Consider the following 17,837-nt stretch of genomic DNA (forward strand, 5'->3'; position numbering starts at 1 on the left):
GAAAGTTCTTGAATATTCTTGTAAGCTCGAAAATATTTTCTATTAGCTACCCAGCACTGAATCTACCTGAAATGTTCTGGAAAATAGGTAAATTTAAAATTTTCATTTACTACGTCACAAAAGGGCGTTATAATGTGACGGTGAATCCCATAATCATTTGGTAACAGAGAAGCTCAAAAGTTGATGATGACGAGCTAGCTGCCATCTCTCTAGTCTTGCACTACTACAGTAGTGGTAGTTAGCACAGGTAGTCCTCATGTAGTTTTGCGTGACATTCAAACAAAACCCAACAGTTATGCCTTAAATTCTGCGCTGGATATGGCAGATGTTATGTGGTTGACATATTATATATTCTTCTTTTCTTTCTTCCATGGGTTCTTAGAATTATTGCAATTTTTTTAATCTGTGATAATTTTCCCAACATGGAACTGCAAATCACCTAAAAATTATCTGTTTTAAGCACTTTTACCACTATACATACTGTCAGTTAGTCAGTAGACATTAAATTGATGTCATGAAAAGGGTGCTTAATGTTGCAATTTGTATTGTCATGATGTCATTAAAAGGTGCACATGCCGTGAATTATGAGAAGAATTATGCAATCTATAGGTTACAACACAGCATGACATGTGAACTTTAAAAAATAAAAATATTTGTTACTTTATTAATTTTGATTTTATTTACTTGTGAAACATAACACTTTAGGGGATCCTGCAGAAGTACATCTAGCATACAGAACATTTATGAAATAGCAAGTTTATATGTAGCAGATATAATCTGTGATAATATTGGTTAGTTCGAAAGGTTTAATTCTGCGATAATGGTTGTTATTTAAATTAACGAGGTAAGCTTACATGGCTGTTTAATCAGCTTCTAACAGAGCAAAAATAAATGTTTTCTCATATCATTCCTGCCCTTTCTCCAATAAGATAAAAATAATTATCTTATTTTGCTATGCACCGAAAATTACCGTTGTAAGTATTATACGTATCATCTCCAACTTAACATAGGGCCCGGCATAGCCAGGTGGGTTAAGACGTTCGACTTGTATTCTTAGGGTCGCGGGTTCACATCCCGATCGTACCACACATGCTCGCCCTTTCATCGTGGGGGCATTATAATGTGACGGTCAATCCCACTATTCGTTGTTAAAGAGTAACCCAAGAGTTAGCCGTGGGTGGTGATGACTAACTGCCTTACCTCTAGTCTTACACTGGTAAATTAGGGACGGCTGGCACAGATATCCCTCGAGTAGCTTTGTGCGAAATTAAAACAAAAACAAACCAACTTAATGTAAACTACTTCAGCTGTAAAACCTTTTGGAAAAATCACGTACGAAACAAAACTAAATTGTGGCATCTAGTGGTTAATATTGATAACATGAAGAGTCGTTTTTACAAATGCATTTCAAAAGAAATGTGAACTAGATACTTTATTTGCTTTATTTCATGCAAGAAACTCGCTACTAATTATCATTTGAAAGATAAAATGTCATTTTCTACAGACAACAAGGGTTTTGTATGCATGAATTAGCGCTACAACACGTGTGGTTCACAGAAAAATTATGCTTTACTTATACCTTGAAATTCTATGTTTCACGCATTCACATGCAAAGGAACATTTTGTTACGTATTAGAAAGAACCATTTGTCGGTTATACGGAGTAAAACAGTTTATTTTGTCACAAAGCTTCACCAGGTGTATCTGGTATCATAAGCTGAGGTTGAAGAACTAAAGCTAAGAGAATTAATTAATTAAATTAGATAAAATATTAAATGAGATTGTTTGTTTGTTTTGAAATTTCGCGCAAAGCTACACGAGGGCTATCTGCACTAGCCGTCCCTAATTTTTCAGTGGAAGACTAGAGAGAAGGCAGCTAGTCATCACCACCCACCGCCAACTCTTGGGCTACTCTTTTACCAATGAATAGTGGGATTGACTGTCACATTATAACGCCCCCACGACTGAAAGGGCTAGCATGTTTAGTGTGACGGGGATTCGAACCCGCGACCCTCGGATTACAAGTCGAACGCCTTAACCCACCTGGTCATGCCGGGCCCATTAAATGAGAATCTGTAACAATAATAACCTACAAAACGTGTGATTCAACAATTGCATAATTAATGAAATATTCTTTTCAGTGATTGGTTTATACTCGTTTCTTTGTAGTTAAGCACAGAGTTACACAATGCTCTATCTGTTATCTGCTCATCACATGTATCGAAATCCGGTTCTAGCGTTATTAAGTCCACAGACGTATCTCTGTGCCACTTGTGTGTGCGTTTTTTTGAACGAGCTTTTAAATATATAAATATCAAAGTAAGGCGTTGAAACCTAAGTAGAAATATTTGTTCTATATAATAAAGATTGAGATCACTTAATACAGATACAGATTAAAACCTCTGAGTTTGTTAAGAATATGGCTTGTTTTTTGTTTTTGTTACAGGACTTCTTTTTTCAACTGTTTGTTAATTTTGTCTTCTCTGCTGAAGATTTTTACCTGAGAAGAATTTTAAAAAAATGATTGTTTTTAAATACTAACCGATTACCCGTATCACCAGTGTGACGCATTCATGTCGTCATATCTGCACCCTGAGAGAAAAGAAAAATAAGATTCTCCGTGACAGGAAATGTAGGTAAAACAGGAAAATCGTAGCCCTTATTGCAAATCTACATGCACACAGGATAAACATTTCGCGAAGTTGGGGGTTGCACATAGCGTAATAAAAACGATTTTTCTAGTATCATATAAGCAAGATTTCCATTATAGTATGATGAGTTCATAAACATGACATGGAAATTTTGAATGTTCCCTTGAAGGTGTAGAGAGCTATCTGTCTTTACACAACCGCTAATACCTTATCTGAAAATAAAGTACGTATCTCACGCTAAATGACTCTGGAATGGCCTGATGGTTAGAACATTCTACTCGCAACCCCCATCTCACTAGTTTAAATCTATTCACTGAAAATGCTTGTCTTTTAGCCTGGGTAACGGCGTTATTAGGCTACAGTCAATCTCACTATTCTTTGATAAAAAAAAGTAGCTCAAACTTTGGCAGTGGGTGGTGTTATCAGCTACCTTCCCTCTAATTTATCACTGCTAAGTCATAGATAGTTAGTATAGATATCCCTCAGGTAGCTTTATTTGAAATCCAACAAACAAATACTCGCTAAATGTAAATATGTGTGTGATGAAACATCTATTTACATGAAAGCACATTCACATATGTCTTACTAACCCATATACCCATAGGTGTATGCGAGACTATAAAGAGAGACTATAGAGAAAGCCGTATACTTAGAATGATTATATCATAACAACCACTTCTTCTAGCACATAATCACGCCAGAAACACATTGATATTCATAAATTTTATTAAAGAAATTTTTGACGTAGCACAGGGAGTTTTAAAATCATATTCGTAGGAGAAGCTGGTTGAAAACACAGTAATATTTGATATACAGAATAACATAAAAAATACAACCTACGTTATACGTTTCAACCCAGTTACATACTTCTATTTCGGTGAACGGAGGTGTGCAACTTTGACCATCTTATTAAAACCAGTAGCAGAACATCTGTCCAAAATCTCAAGAATATAGAGTAAACATGATGTCCTCTGAATAATACAAGAAGTTATGTCTTAGTGCAGATAATTTAAAGATCCACTCAAAAGATAATAATTGTATTTTGTATGACATGACATGATTAGCTTTAATACTGTGTTATTATACTGTGTAATTATTTGGGTATGATATTACCATCTTTGATACTATTATATTGTATAGTGTAATTATTCGGGTTGGACATTACCTTCTTTGGTACCGTGATATTTTACAGTGTAATTATTCGAGCATGACGTGAACATATTTGACACTGTGTTATTGTATAGTGTAGTTTTGTATTCGGACATGGCATGACCATCTTTGATACTGTGTAATTATTCGGGTAGGACATGACCATCTTTCATACCTTGTTATTGTACAGTGTAGTTATTTGGTAATGACATGATCATCTTTCATACTGTATTATTGTAGAGTGTAATTATTCAGCTCAGACATGACCATCTGTGATACCGTGTTATTGTAGAATTTGAGCAGGACATGACTATCTTTGATACTATGTTACTGTAGAATACAAATGAACTTTCAATGGGGTCTGGGATTTTTAGAGACAGACAATTATCAGTTACTTTTTTTTTTAAGTTTGTTTTCTTTCACCACTGCTGATGTAGCACAATGGAATATCTTCTAACCATTAGAGTATCAAAGCTGTTCGTGTTATTATGAGAAACTAGAGTATACGAAGAGATAAGGTTAAGCTTTACGTCCGACTTTGACCGGAAAGTCTTATCATGAAAAGTGGTTTAACTGAAGTGGTTTGTATGCTGAGATGTGCATATGCACGAGGCCTGTTTGACAAATGAAAGCACCTCGAGAATAGAGCACACTATGCTGAAACTTAATGTTTATTGTGTGTAAAACACCGCGTTAGATAAAGACAAAAACTTCGCTCTGGAGATTGAAGTAAGTATCTCATAAATGGTTCTGCTATCGATGCGAACCTTCGTCAGAACAACAAAGTGTCTAACCAAACAATAAGGAGCTCATGTTTAATGAGAAAAAATGGTAGAATTATATTTATAACAAACGCTGTATATACAGCGGTACTCATTATTGAAACCGAGAGTCTCATTGGTCTGGTTTAATAAATTGAAAGACTGCTGGTTCGAGATTGATTTAGATTTACGCCATTTGTGATATTAACATCTGTGGTGGATAAAAAGCCAGGTGTGATCAAGTGTTAAGGGTTTGAGTAATATGAATTTGAGAATTCCTGGTTTGCGACCTGTTGGAGAGGGGGGAAATGCGCTCTGCACTTTAGAGCCGTGAATAGTAAGTTGTAAGAGAATAAAATCACTCTAGGAGGTCAAATAAAAACAAGTTTGAGAGCGCAGCTCAACAGTAGCTATTGCTGACTGCCAGTACTCGCTCTTGTCTATCGGTTCAAAATCGGGGGTGTATCTTGATGCAGTCGTTATTTGTTAATATTGTGAGAAAAACATGCTTGGTTTTAAGATAACTTTGAAATAAAAATGGATTATTTCGTTTAACAGAAAGACGTACCCTTATGAAGACAAACGAATACATTAACCAAGTTTATACAGTAGTCAGTATTTGTTTCAGAGCTTTCAAAAAATTTTCTGAAGTTGTGCTTTATTTATAAAACACTCTAATTTCTGTACGTAACACATTAACTCTATGATACCTGCTGGTTGTTTCATAACACATACCCTTAATGTAATGTTATTTAATAGTATACGTTAGCTTGGTGTTACGTAAACATTCTGAACCTTATGGGGTTTTCCCCCAGTAGTTTAGAACAAACCAAAAAATAAAACTTTCTTTATATTGCAATTTGAAATATTTCTCACTTTACAGAACTCCAAAAATAGTTTTAAATCCATTGCACAAAAACGACGTATTTGTCGTTGTTGTTTAAAGCAAAGCTATGATACAATGCACCCTCTGTATTCTGTTCACCTCGAGGAATTAAACCTCAGATTTTAGTTTTTAAGTCCAGAAACTTACCGCTGACCTACAGATATAACAGTTTTTGGAATAACAGTGCTGTATTTACGAAACGGGTATTTTCAAGGCTTAGGACATAAAATGTATTATTACTAAAGACTGCAGAGTTGAGCTTTCTCGACGATGAAACATATAAATATATAGGATAATTATTTACAGTATTTTTACTAATACTTTAACTTGCTATTGCTTCTCACGCAATTTAACACGGTTAAACGTAGTTAAAAACATAAAAGCATAACTTAAAATTGTACCCGTCATCTTAAATCGGGTATATATAGGACATGCGCAGAGATGGCTTTATAGTTCTACTACACTTAGTTGATTTCTTGTGTAGAACGATATAATCTTTAGGGCGGTTTACGGTTGTAAATGTTTAATAAACTAAGATTTCTATCTTTATTGATCCACGCAGATCACTGTTTTTTGCGCATGCGCTTCGTAATGAACATCTATGGAATGGTGAAGCCACAACTCATGACGTCGCTCGATTACTTTCTCTCCGTGAAATTAGAATATTAGCAAAGTTTTTACAAAGCGAAATTGCAAAACCACACCTAACGAAAATATATTTTTCAAGCACTTTTTGTTTATATAAGATTTATACCGAAACAGCCTAGAAAATCTCAGTGTACGAAAAGGTATTTCTCGAAAGTTTGTGGAACTTAAATCCACAACCAGCCATCACAATAATAGTTATCAAAGTCCTAAAAAGGAGCGTAGAGTTCGGGCGGAACACGTTAGATGTTTCTCTGTTTTATTTCAAGCTCAGTGAACCAGAGTTTGTTAAATGATACCCGTTTATCAGTAGGTGTAATTTGCACATTAAAAAACAAGTGAACCGATATAACATGAATAGTATCAAAAAGCAGTGTTATCGCCACACTATACGAGCAAACAATTTGTATTTATAACATTCGGATTTTACAAAGTTTATTCTGCGTAATAATTGAGTATATTTCTCATACCAAGACTTCTATCAATTTTAAAGCGATTTATTACACGGATATTAGGATGTCTTACAGCAGAGCCGCTAGTGACAGTCTATGAAAACGTCTAAATTCAAATCGCGTATTTTTGTACAAATTCCACAAAGTAAGGACTTTAGTAACGTAAAACAAAATTAATAAATTAAACTCCTTCCATTCCATTACTGTGTCCAAATAACGTCAGGGCTGGACTTTTTTTTTATCGCTAATCTTTAATCTCTTGCGTCACTGAAAGTTCGATTTGAGCAATTAATCTCATCCTGAGTGCCATTTTACATGTAGGCTTAAAACCTATTTACAGGAGGATTTTTGGTAGTCTTAAAAGATTATTTCTGTGTGGATTTTTGGTAGGCTCAAAAACTATTTATAAAAGGATTTTTGACTAAGCGAAAAATCCTATTTGTTGTGAAGACTTTTGGTAGGCTTTAAAAACCCTACTTGTGTATTAATTGTAAGCTTTAAAAACCTATTTGTATGAGGGTTTTTAGTTAAGTTAAAAATCTTATTTTTGTGTGAGGGTTTTTGTGATCATCAAGTAATCTAATATTTTATTTCAACTGAATGAAAATAAAAACATCTCTCTTTCTGTATATTATGTGTGTGTCTATATAGAGGGAGAGAAAGAGACTGGAAAACGGGCATTGCATAACAAGGAAAATCTTCATTCTAATCGTTTTTTTAATATATTTAATTACAAAGATCGTTACATGCTTCGTGAACTTGGAAACTTGGAATTTAAAAACCAAAAACTAGAAAAGGCTATTGAAATATGTGTTTGTTTTCTTATAGTGAAGCCACATCAGGCTCTTTGCTGTGTCCTCCGAGGAGAATCGAACGCCTGATTTTAGCAATATAAATCCAACGACTTACCGGGCAATAAACTATACTAGCACATAAACATTTGTTGGCTTAGTTATTTATTACTGAGCACAAAGCTACACTCTAGCCTATCTGTACAGCACCCACCACGAGTATCAAAACCACGTTTTTAGTATTATAAGCTTTCAGACCTGCCGCTGAGCCACCAGAGGGTAAATACAAGTGAACACCTTTAAAAGTCATATCTCACAACAACTTATCTTCCAGAACTTTGAAGTACGACAAAGTTTTGGGTTCATTTCAAAGTCTGAAGAATAGCTTAGAACTAATGTAATATTGAACTATTTTTAATTGAGTTAAAATAAAGTGCAAAAGAAATGTAAATCAAGTTCAAGCGATTGTCTTCAGATTAGGAGATGAAGTTTGGAACGTTTAGTAAATATATTTTTCTAAGGTAAATATCAACACTATATTATAGGGCGTGTGTGTTCACATATAATAAACTAGGGAGCTATCTTGAAACAAAGTGGAATACCACTCAGAGAATAGGGTACTGTGAATAAAAAGTTAGACCCTGAATAATCCTGATAAAGATAATGAGACCAACTCTTGGATCCTGATAAAGTTTACTTCGGGAAGAGCAATAGTTATGACAAGTCAAAAGAATATGTTAGGCAGTCTCCATAGTAGTTCTATAACTCCAAGATATAGAAGAATTTGGATGCCAGTTTTGAACAGAGTTGGAGTTTATCCCTCTGTTCCAAGGTATAGAGCGGTAAAAAAAAAACATCAATTAGTCTTTACGAAAGACAATAAAAGTAATATTGTGTTGAAAGTAAAACAACTAATAGCAGAAAAGATCCATCCAGGAGCAAATCATAAAGATGAAACTGTGCCGAAAATCATGAAAACAACAGAAAAGGTGGTTCATATTTTGTAGGTTTTTTTTTTTAGCAAGGTACTCAGAGTGTCATTTTAGAAAGTTCAAAGTGTTTTGCAATCCTAATGCCCATAACAAAGCGGCGTGGGAAGAAAAGCTGAGATGAGCGGAAATCCAAAACCACATCAGGATGAATCAGGATGAGTGCTAGAAGAAATAAGTCCATAAAGTTTAAAGGCTGTTTGGGGGAATCAAAAGAATATAAACATAATTTCTGAAAGCTACTCTTTAAATTATCTTCTTCAAATAACTGATAAAAATTTATTTATTACAGTGAAGATAGGTCAAAGACAAACCCACCAAGAAGGACAGTGAAGAAAAGAAAAACGTTTCCACACACCAATTAGGATTAACAGACATTGCGGACAACAAAAACGCATACAAGTATAACTCACGTTCCCAGAACTTGAGGTGAGTGGGAGCTTTATGAGAGCTAGAAGAAATAATATTGTAGTTCTCTGAAAATTCTGAACCCGAAGTATGCAGAGAAGAAAATCTCGACCAAAGTCAAGAGTTGGCTAATCAGCTATAATATGAAGACAGAAGTTGATGATATCAACACAAAATAAGTGATAAGTTGAGGCTGTGTTGTGTAAAATACAACTATGATCTATTTTTAAACCAATTAAGAATATATAAAATGAAAAACTAATAAGGCAATCAGCTCCCATAAGGAGCCAGAAATTGATAAGATCAAACCTAAGTAAGCTCCTAGTAAGATAAGAGTCAAGAATTATTCCAATATATTCCTATTTACAAACTCCTTTGGCAGAAAGGTAATTAACGGAAAATCAGTTCTACCTTTACTACACAATAAGAGAAAATCATAAATTTGCTTTTCAGTGAAAGAAACTGAAAGTACCATTTAGAGAATAAGATATCTAAGAAATGTCAAAGATGAGAACAGATGAAACTGAAGTTCAATCTTTGTCGTGAAACTGATAAATCTCTTGCAAAATTTCTGGCAGAATCCCTTTTCACTAAGAACTTTCCAAATTAAACAACTTCTAGAACAGGCTGAAATGTGAATTTCAACAAGTCTTTAAATAAAAAGAAACAGTTTAGCCATAGTAGTTGTCTTTCCTCTATGACCCAACTAAAAGACATTATAAAGCAAACCTTCAAGTTAAACAGAATGAAAAACAGTTTAATATAAAGAAGCCAACATTGATATAGCCTTGATTGATCACAAAAATGGAAATAAGCTTCTAAAGGTGTTAAGTCCACGTTGGAAACCATTTTCACTAGAATAAAAATAGCTTCAGCATTCTAAGACCAAATTGAGCTTGATAATAACAGATGTTTAAAAGATTTAACAACACAAGATAATAAGAGGTAATAAGAAGGGAAGTAGGAGAATTTCGTGTTTATCACAGAACTAATAAGTTCGAAGTTGAAACAACGTCCAAATGGGTCCAAACAGGACGACCAGCTGGAAATGGTGTTACCATGGAAAAAGTTTACTCAAAAGCGTAGTTTGTTTGTTTGTGAATTTCGCGCAAAGCTACACGAGGGATATCAGCGCTAGCCGGCCTTAATTTTGCAGTGAAAGACTAGAGAGAAGGCAGCTAGTCATCACTACCCACCGCCAACTCTTGGGCTACTCTTTTACCAACGAACGGCTGAAATGACGAGCATGTTTGGTGCGACCGGGATTCGAACCCGCAGCCCTCGGATTACGAGTCGAGTGCCTTAACTACCTAGCCATACCGGGCCAAACATAGCAGGATTTACATAATTGTAATACCATCGAATAAGTAACGAGTTATATCCACGAGTACTAACTACCTCGATGTTGAAGAATGGCTATAAACCTGTTTTCTATACCCGTGATGGGCAAAGCACAAACAACAAGGTTCAAACAGACAGGAATATTCAGCGATTCTAATGGAGAATCTTTGATAAAACAAAAACTAACAAGAGTAAAATAATATTTCGTTAGATCAAATTAGACAGGTCAATGTGTTTACAGAAGAACCTGCCACCTCAACAGATGGCATGTGCATGGAAAGAAGGCCCGGCATGGCCAAGTGTGTTAAGGCATTCGACTCGTAATCCGAGGGTCGCGAGTTCGAATCCCGGTCGCACCAAACATGCTCGCCCTTTTAGCCGTGGGGCGTTATAATGTGACGGTCGATCCCACTATTCGTTGGTAAAAGAGTAGCCCAAAAGTTGGCGTTTGGGTGGTAATGACTAGCTGCTTTCCCTCTTGTCTTACACTGCTAAATTAGGGACGGCTAGCGCAGATAGCCCTCGAGTAGCTTTGCGCGAAATTCAAAAAACAAACAAGCACACATGGAAAGAATAAGTAGATGAGAGCTTTATGAAAGAACCACAAACACAATTTACGGTAAAGGAAGTTTTATCAACGTACGTTTCATATATTCAGAGTAGTGGGCACGAAGACACTGAACACTATAATGTGGAATATCAGATAACAGAAGAACCTCAAATATGAAGTAGAGTATGGCCAACTACTGGAGACAAATTTATAAAACTGAGATGTTCACGAGCTGCCTTGTAAACAGCCTTAATACATTTAATATACATAGAACTCTGTGTCATTGATAACTTCGAAAATAAAAGCTACAAAAGCTAGTGCAATATTGAACATTCCAAAAGGAAGCAGATTCAGTTTGGATAAATTTGCGAACAAAGTTGAACTTAACTTTATCAGTTTTGGTCTTTTACAGAGTATGGGGAATATTATTCGTAGAATGAGGGAAATGACCGTGGCGAAAGAGTTCCCAAGATCCACAGAAACTGGAGGAATAGGTAACGTTGTGGACAGCTCTGATACCTTCCAGTTACTTTACCCCAAAGTGTTTAGGGCATTCTCCAACTTGATCAACGCATAAGCCCAACATTTGGTACTTTGAGAGGAAGTGATCACATAAAAAATGCGAAAATGGAGGTTTTCTCAGATAGGATGGAATTACAGAAAGTAAAATGGTTGAATTCAATGGTTTTTCAACTGTCGGGTGGAAAACTTTTCAAAGCAAACTCTACAGAAGAGAGGAAGAAGTTGTTCTCTCAAGACCCGGCATGGCCAGACTCGTTATCTGAGGGTAGCGGGTTCGAATCTCCGTCACACCAAACAAGTTCGTTTTTTCAGCCGTGGGTTATTAAATGTAACGGTCATTCCCATTACTCGTTGGTAAAAGAGTAGCCAAGGAGTTGGCGGTGATGACTATCTCCAAATTTTCGTCACATCAAACACGCTCGCCTTTTTCAGTCGTGGGGGCGTTATAAGTAAAGGTCAATACAACTATTTATTGGTAAATGAGTAGTTCAACTGTTGGCCGTGGGTGGTGATGGATAACTGCTTTCCTTCTTGTCATTAAACTGATAAATTATGGACGACTAGCCAGATAGGTTTCGCGTAGCTTTGCGTGAAACTCAAAACATAAACAAAAGTTATTTTTTTTAAAATCACCACAGTGCTGTAGTATTTTTGTCCACTTCCTTCTTTATCTATTTCTTTAAGGATTTTGAAGAGTTCATAATAACAGTATTTTAACAGCATTATTTTCTCTACCTCCATTGGCGACAAAGCACATTGCTTGGTGTAAAGCTCATCAAATAGGTTGGTGCACAACGTATAAAGTAGTAACTGAAACACTATTTATATAAGTCATTTGTTACAACAACAGTTGTTATGGTGTTGCCGCCTTTTTCAGACTGGCGAAGTATGATTATAATTAAGTACAGTTGTCACTAGACATTAGTATTAGACTTGTTACATTTTTAAGACAAATGTTTTAGCTAATCATTAAGGATTTTCAAGGAATTCGATGAATGTATAATTATAGTATTCCAAAGTCATTATGTTCACCATATTGTCAATAATTGGATATGGCAAATATGGCGAAGTTGGAATAGTGTTACTATAAACTGTTTTAATCCTTGAATAACAGGATTTAGATAAATAGAGCAGTGTTAAAAATATACAAAGACTAATGCTAATATAAGTAATAATAATAATATTTCGCTAGACTGAAAACAATGTCCACATCACAACACTGGTGCTTACGATTTGATTTCCATATCATTTCTATTCCATTTTTCATTGTTATATATTTGTCATGGTACAAAATGCTGTTGTTAAACATAAAACTCTTCATATTTTTCTGTAACACGATATAATTCGGGTAAAGTTGACAGTTTAAAAGTTTTATAAAATGATATAATGTCTCTTGCTAACGAACATGAAACTATCGATCGGAACGGTTAGGTTCTTTTGAATTTCGCGCAAAGCTACACGAGGGCTATCTGCGCTAGCCGTCCCTAATTTTGCAGTGTAAGATTAGAGGGAAGGCAGCTAGTCATCATAACCCACCTCCAACTCTTGGGCTACTCTTTTACCAACGAATAGTGGAATTGACCGTAACATTATAACGCCCCTACGGCCGAAAGGGCGAGCATGTTTGGTGAGACGGGGATTTAAATTCGCGACCCTCGGATTACGAGTCGAGTGCCTTAACCACCTGGCCATGCCGGGCCCGATCGAAACGGAACCTTATGTGTAAATGAAATCAAAGAGTCTACGGGAGTACACAAACGAGAAGAGCAGTCACTGCAAACACCGGCCGCCACAAGGACTTTGACTAGCTTTTGAACCGAATTACAGAATTACCTGTCACTTTTAGAGTCCACAGTCGAAAGCGTAGAACGTGTTTAGTTGTATCACGGTTCGAGCCTCAGACTCTTTGAACCTCAACTCGACACGCCTGTATGTATGTTAGTAGCATTAAATTCGTATCGTTAATGGTGATTTATGTGAATTCGAGGTATTAACATATTCTCGAATACAGAAGTTACATTTTCTGTCAGTTTTTGACTAATATAAAAATCATATATTTTGATAATATTCCAATACGTGTCACCACACGTGGTGCTCTTCAAATTCTAATCTTAATTTTCCAACTTTTTGTATGAAGGTTTAAGTTTTTTGTCCTTTCACATTTTAGGCCTTTTAAGATACAAATTCTTGTTATTTGAGATTTTATTTTCAGTAAACTTGTTCTCTGAACATTCACTTATTGGATAAACATCCTTCATTAGGTTGGAGGCTGGGCTACTTTTTCTGCGTGGATCTTAACGTCCATACACATTGAATGACGCAGCAGTACTTATAAACCAGACGTACGTCCACAGGATCTCCAACAGTGTCCTGTTTGAAAAGCAAATAGAGCCAACATTAAGAGTAACAAATATTATTAGTTTTTGCTTTCAAAGTTCACATATCATGCTTTACTGTAGCCTATAGAGTGCATCATTCTTCTCGTAATTATGGCATGCGCTCGTTCTGTTTTTGTCACGAGAGTACAAATTTCAATATTAAAGTCTCCCTTATGTGGTGTCATTTTAATGTCTACCGAATGTCTGACAGACAATACACTACTGTATCTTGGTGCGAATGGTTAAAACAGGCAGTCCATGCAGGCGGTTTTCGCTCCCACCCGAAGTGATACAACGTATATCTGCGGATTTACGACGCTAGAATCCGGGTTTCGATACCCTGTGGTGGGCAAGTGCAAAGGTAGCCCATTGTGTTGATTTATGTTTAACTTCGGACGAAACACAAAAAACGCCTCCTTTCGGGGAAATAAAATAGACAATCAATAACATACATATAGATACATAGCCATCACAACTCTAACTCACTGTCATATAAATACATAACCATCACAACTCTAACTCACTGTCATATAAAAACTATAATATTGTTCTATCATAGACGTTTAACTGAGCAGTAGAAACCATAGATACATTTTTTTGCTGTGAATAAATGTTAACATTTTAACCGTTTCTGTATCTCCAAATTTTACATAGAAGATTTTATTCGTGAACTCAAAGAATTCTACAAATAACTAGCATTCGTTTTCAACATGCCATAATTAGGATCGCTTAACACCAATCTGAATATGAACGACTTTCTAAAATGATGAAATACGTCATGTAGGCTTTCTGGTACATTTAAAATTATAATGACAAGTATCTACTTAAGAAACTGCTTTTGAATAATTTTTCATAAAGGAAACTTTTGGATCATTAGTTTTCATGGGTTCGTGATTAGATTTGAGTTAGACTGCTCGTCAGCTCAACATTTGTGAAGAAAGAAAGGACAACAGTTCTGCGTCCATCTAGCTAATGGAAGGACCTCGCCAGATAATTTTTCTCTTCAACCACTGGACTTGTACTGTTTTGTTAAAGGCGAGATTGGATTTGAAATGAAAAGAAACAGTGAGTAGATAGACAGCGACTGTCCAATATGACCGTAACGCAGACTGGGGAAATCGACATTGACGGATGGAGTAGAAAATGACCTCCAACCTAGTATCTGAGGACGAGATTACATTTAGCTCTTTTGCACGTTTAACTGACCGCTTCTGTTCATTAGAGAGAACGACGACAAACGAACTAAGAATTTGAGATAAAAGAAGTCGACAATCAAATAAGAAAGCTACCAACATTGTACTAACTATAACTCTAATATGTTACTTTAAGTAGAAGTTGGTTAAACAAGTTAACAGCAGAGACGTACATGTATAAGAGAGTAAAAAAAAACTGAAAACGTATTTGTTTGTTTATATATTTTTAATTTAATGCGACGTAAATAAAAATCGGTGTAACTAATGTTTCATTCGTATTCGTACCGATATTTTAAAACATTAAATTTCGAAGTCTGTACTGGGGACCGTTGTTAAAAAGAAAATAAAACTATAAGAAACATTTGGCTAACTTTGAAACGTACATTGAACATGAGCAATTTACCGAATTGTGTTTTGTAATTACTTGGTAAGGTAGAAAAGAAGTTAGGGAAGACCCGACAGGTTGTTAATTATTGCTCCCATACAGTTCGTAACGGTTTTGTGATTAATTGGTGAGGTAGAAGTTAGGGAAGACCCGAGAGGTTGTTAATTATTGTTCCCAAACACTTCGTAACCGTTTTGTGACTACTTGGTGGGCCTGGCATGGCCTAGCGCGTAAGGCGTGCGACTCGTAATCCGAGGGTCGCGGGTTCGCACCCGCATCGCGCCAAACATGCTCGCCCTCCCAGCCATGGGGGCGTTATAATGTGACGGTCAATCCCACTATTCGTTAGTAAAAGAGTAGCCCAAGAGTTGGCGGTGGGTGGTGATGACTAACTGCCTTCCCTCTAGTCTTACACTGCCAAATTAGGGACGGCTAGCACAGATAGCCCTCGAGTAGCTTTGTGCGAAATTCCAAAACAAACAAACAAGACTACTTGGTGAGGTAGAAGTTAGGGAAGACCCGACAGATTGTTAATTATTGCTCCCATACAGTTCGTAGCGGTTTTGTGATTACTTAGTAAGGTAGAAGTTAGGGAAGACCCGAGATGTTATTAACTATTATTCCGTTACAGTTCATAATCCTTTTGTATGTGTTTGCTAAGGAACACACTAATGGGAACTTGGCAGGCTGTTACGTGGTCTTTCTATCTTTTTAATTATCACCTTTGATTAGCATCCTTTTCACTCATCTCTGTTTTCCTGTCTCTTGGATCTTCGTTCACCGTTTTAGAAACTTATGTAAAAACATTTGTTTTTAGTATTCTTAAAACTTTGTCTCGAATATATTTCTTAAGTGAGGTAGAAGGTAAAGACATTGACTATACTGATAATTTTGGTTCTTAAACCTTTTATTTTTTCTTTAGCTGAGATACCAGGTAGTGAGAGCTGATAAGCCGGTAATTTTTAATGTATTATAATTTATGACCTGATCGCTGTTGGAAACCCTTTACCTTTAACAACGTAAAGTACGGAGGGGTCTTTATTAACTTGACTCAAATCCTAGTTAACAAACCTGTAAGTCAGCTTGCCATGGAGGTTTGGTGAGAGGTGGAGTCGGCCTTCTTAAGTAGCTACCACGTGGGCAGCAGCTACAAGTGCAGACCGGTGCTTATATTACACACTTTGTTATACTATATGATTACTGCAAAAGTGTCCTACGAGCGAGAAACGAACAAAACAGCAGGAAGTCTTTTCTGTTACTAACGCTCAGCAATGAATCAGTCCAGTTGCTATGGTTTCTATTCTTTTGTAGGTCGTACCGCAGGTGAAAGCTTCAAGTTTACAAAGAACAATTACAATGATATATATCAGTAGTTAGAAGAAAATAACATAAAATACACAAACACGAAACCTCGAACACTCATTAATTTTTATTTTTTTACTGTGTTTCGCTAAATTTAACTCTGTTTGGTTGAACCACATTTTGTTACTAGATGGCGCTTAGAAACAAGAACTGTCAGATTGTCACCATGCATTTTAACCATAACAGATTTGATTATGTTGATTTTATTAGACACGCATCTTTAACATCATAGCATACAATATAGTATATACTAAACAGTCTTTAAACAGCAACAGATCTTTGGAATTTTATAAAAATACAACGTAAAAATAGGCTTAATCTGTCTCAGGCTCACTGGTATTTATCGAAGACAAATATACACACACACAAAAAAAATGTTGAGGGGAATTATTTCTACAAAACGTAATTAGGAGTTTTAAAACTAGGTTTACACCGACATATATAACTGTTTTATTTTTATCAAAGGATAGAAAAATAAGCGATAAAATTATTAAAAATTGATAGTTAGCTCGATTATTATATTTTATTGTGATATTAAGAGAATGACGTACATCCATTAAATGTTTTTAATAAAAAAACAACTTTCTAAGCAGATATGCATTTCAATTTAAATAGCACAACGTCAAGTCTGGGTTAATAACAGTGAAAAATTCGCTAAAGATGCCACAGAAATAAACAAAACAGGTCTTAATCAACTTTATAAGATATTTATTTGTACATTCTAACTTTAAAATAGCTTCACAAACTTTATAAGTCCGGTGTATAAATTCACCATATAGTGAAGTATTTCGGTAAATAAACAAGCACGCGACAACTGTTCGAGTGACGTTGAAGATAAATTGTTTCTTTTGGTTTGGAGAATCCTTCCAGAAGCATCCGTCTCTGAATATTTATATCTTGATTATCGGCTGGAAGACAGTGGATAAAAATCCAATTAAAGGACTAGACCATAGGTTCTTGATATTGATCAGTTCTATACCCTATTAATATGCTACTAACATCGCTATGATTCGAAAGGTCGAACGGCTTAGAAATAACTTTTTATTTTTTTTACTGAAATGTGTTTCAACCAACAAGTTCACCAATACAGGTAACTCCAGTAAAAACTGTTAATTTTAAATGGTTCTGTTTGTCATTTGCTCTACAAGGTGTGTGCTGAAGAGAAAAAAAAAAAACACTAAAGAGATCTGGAGACTGGAGAATACTATGAATATAATATTGTTTTTAAACAAATAACGTGAAACTGTAAAACTTATAGGAAAGTTTAGAAGAGCTTTTGAAAACTACGACAAAACCCGTGCTTAACGTTTATGATTGGCAACTTTGTAAACAAGAGTTGTAGAAAAATAATCTTGAATTTGTGATAAATAACTCC

This window comes from Tachypleus tridentatus, chromosome 13 (assembly GCF_004210375.1).
Source record: "Tachypleus tridentatus isolate NWPU-2018 chromosome 13, ASM421037v1, whole genome shotgun sequence".
Classification (NCBI taxonomy): domain Eukaryota; kingdom Metazoa; phylum Arthropoda; class Merostomata; order Xiphosura; family Limulidae; genus Tachypleus; species Tachypleus tridentatus.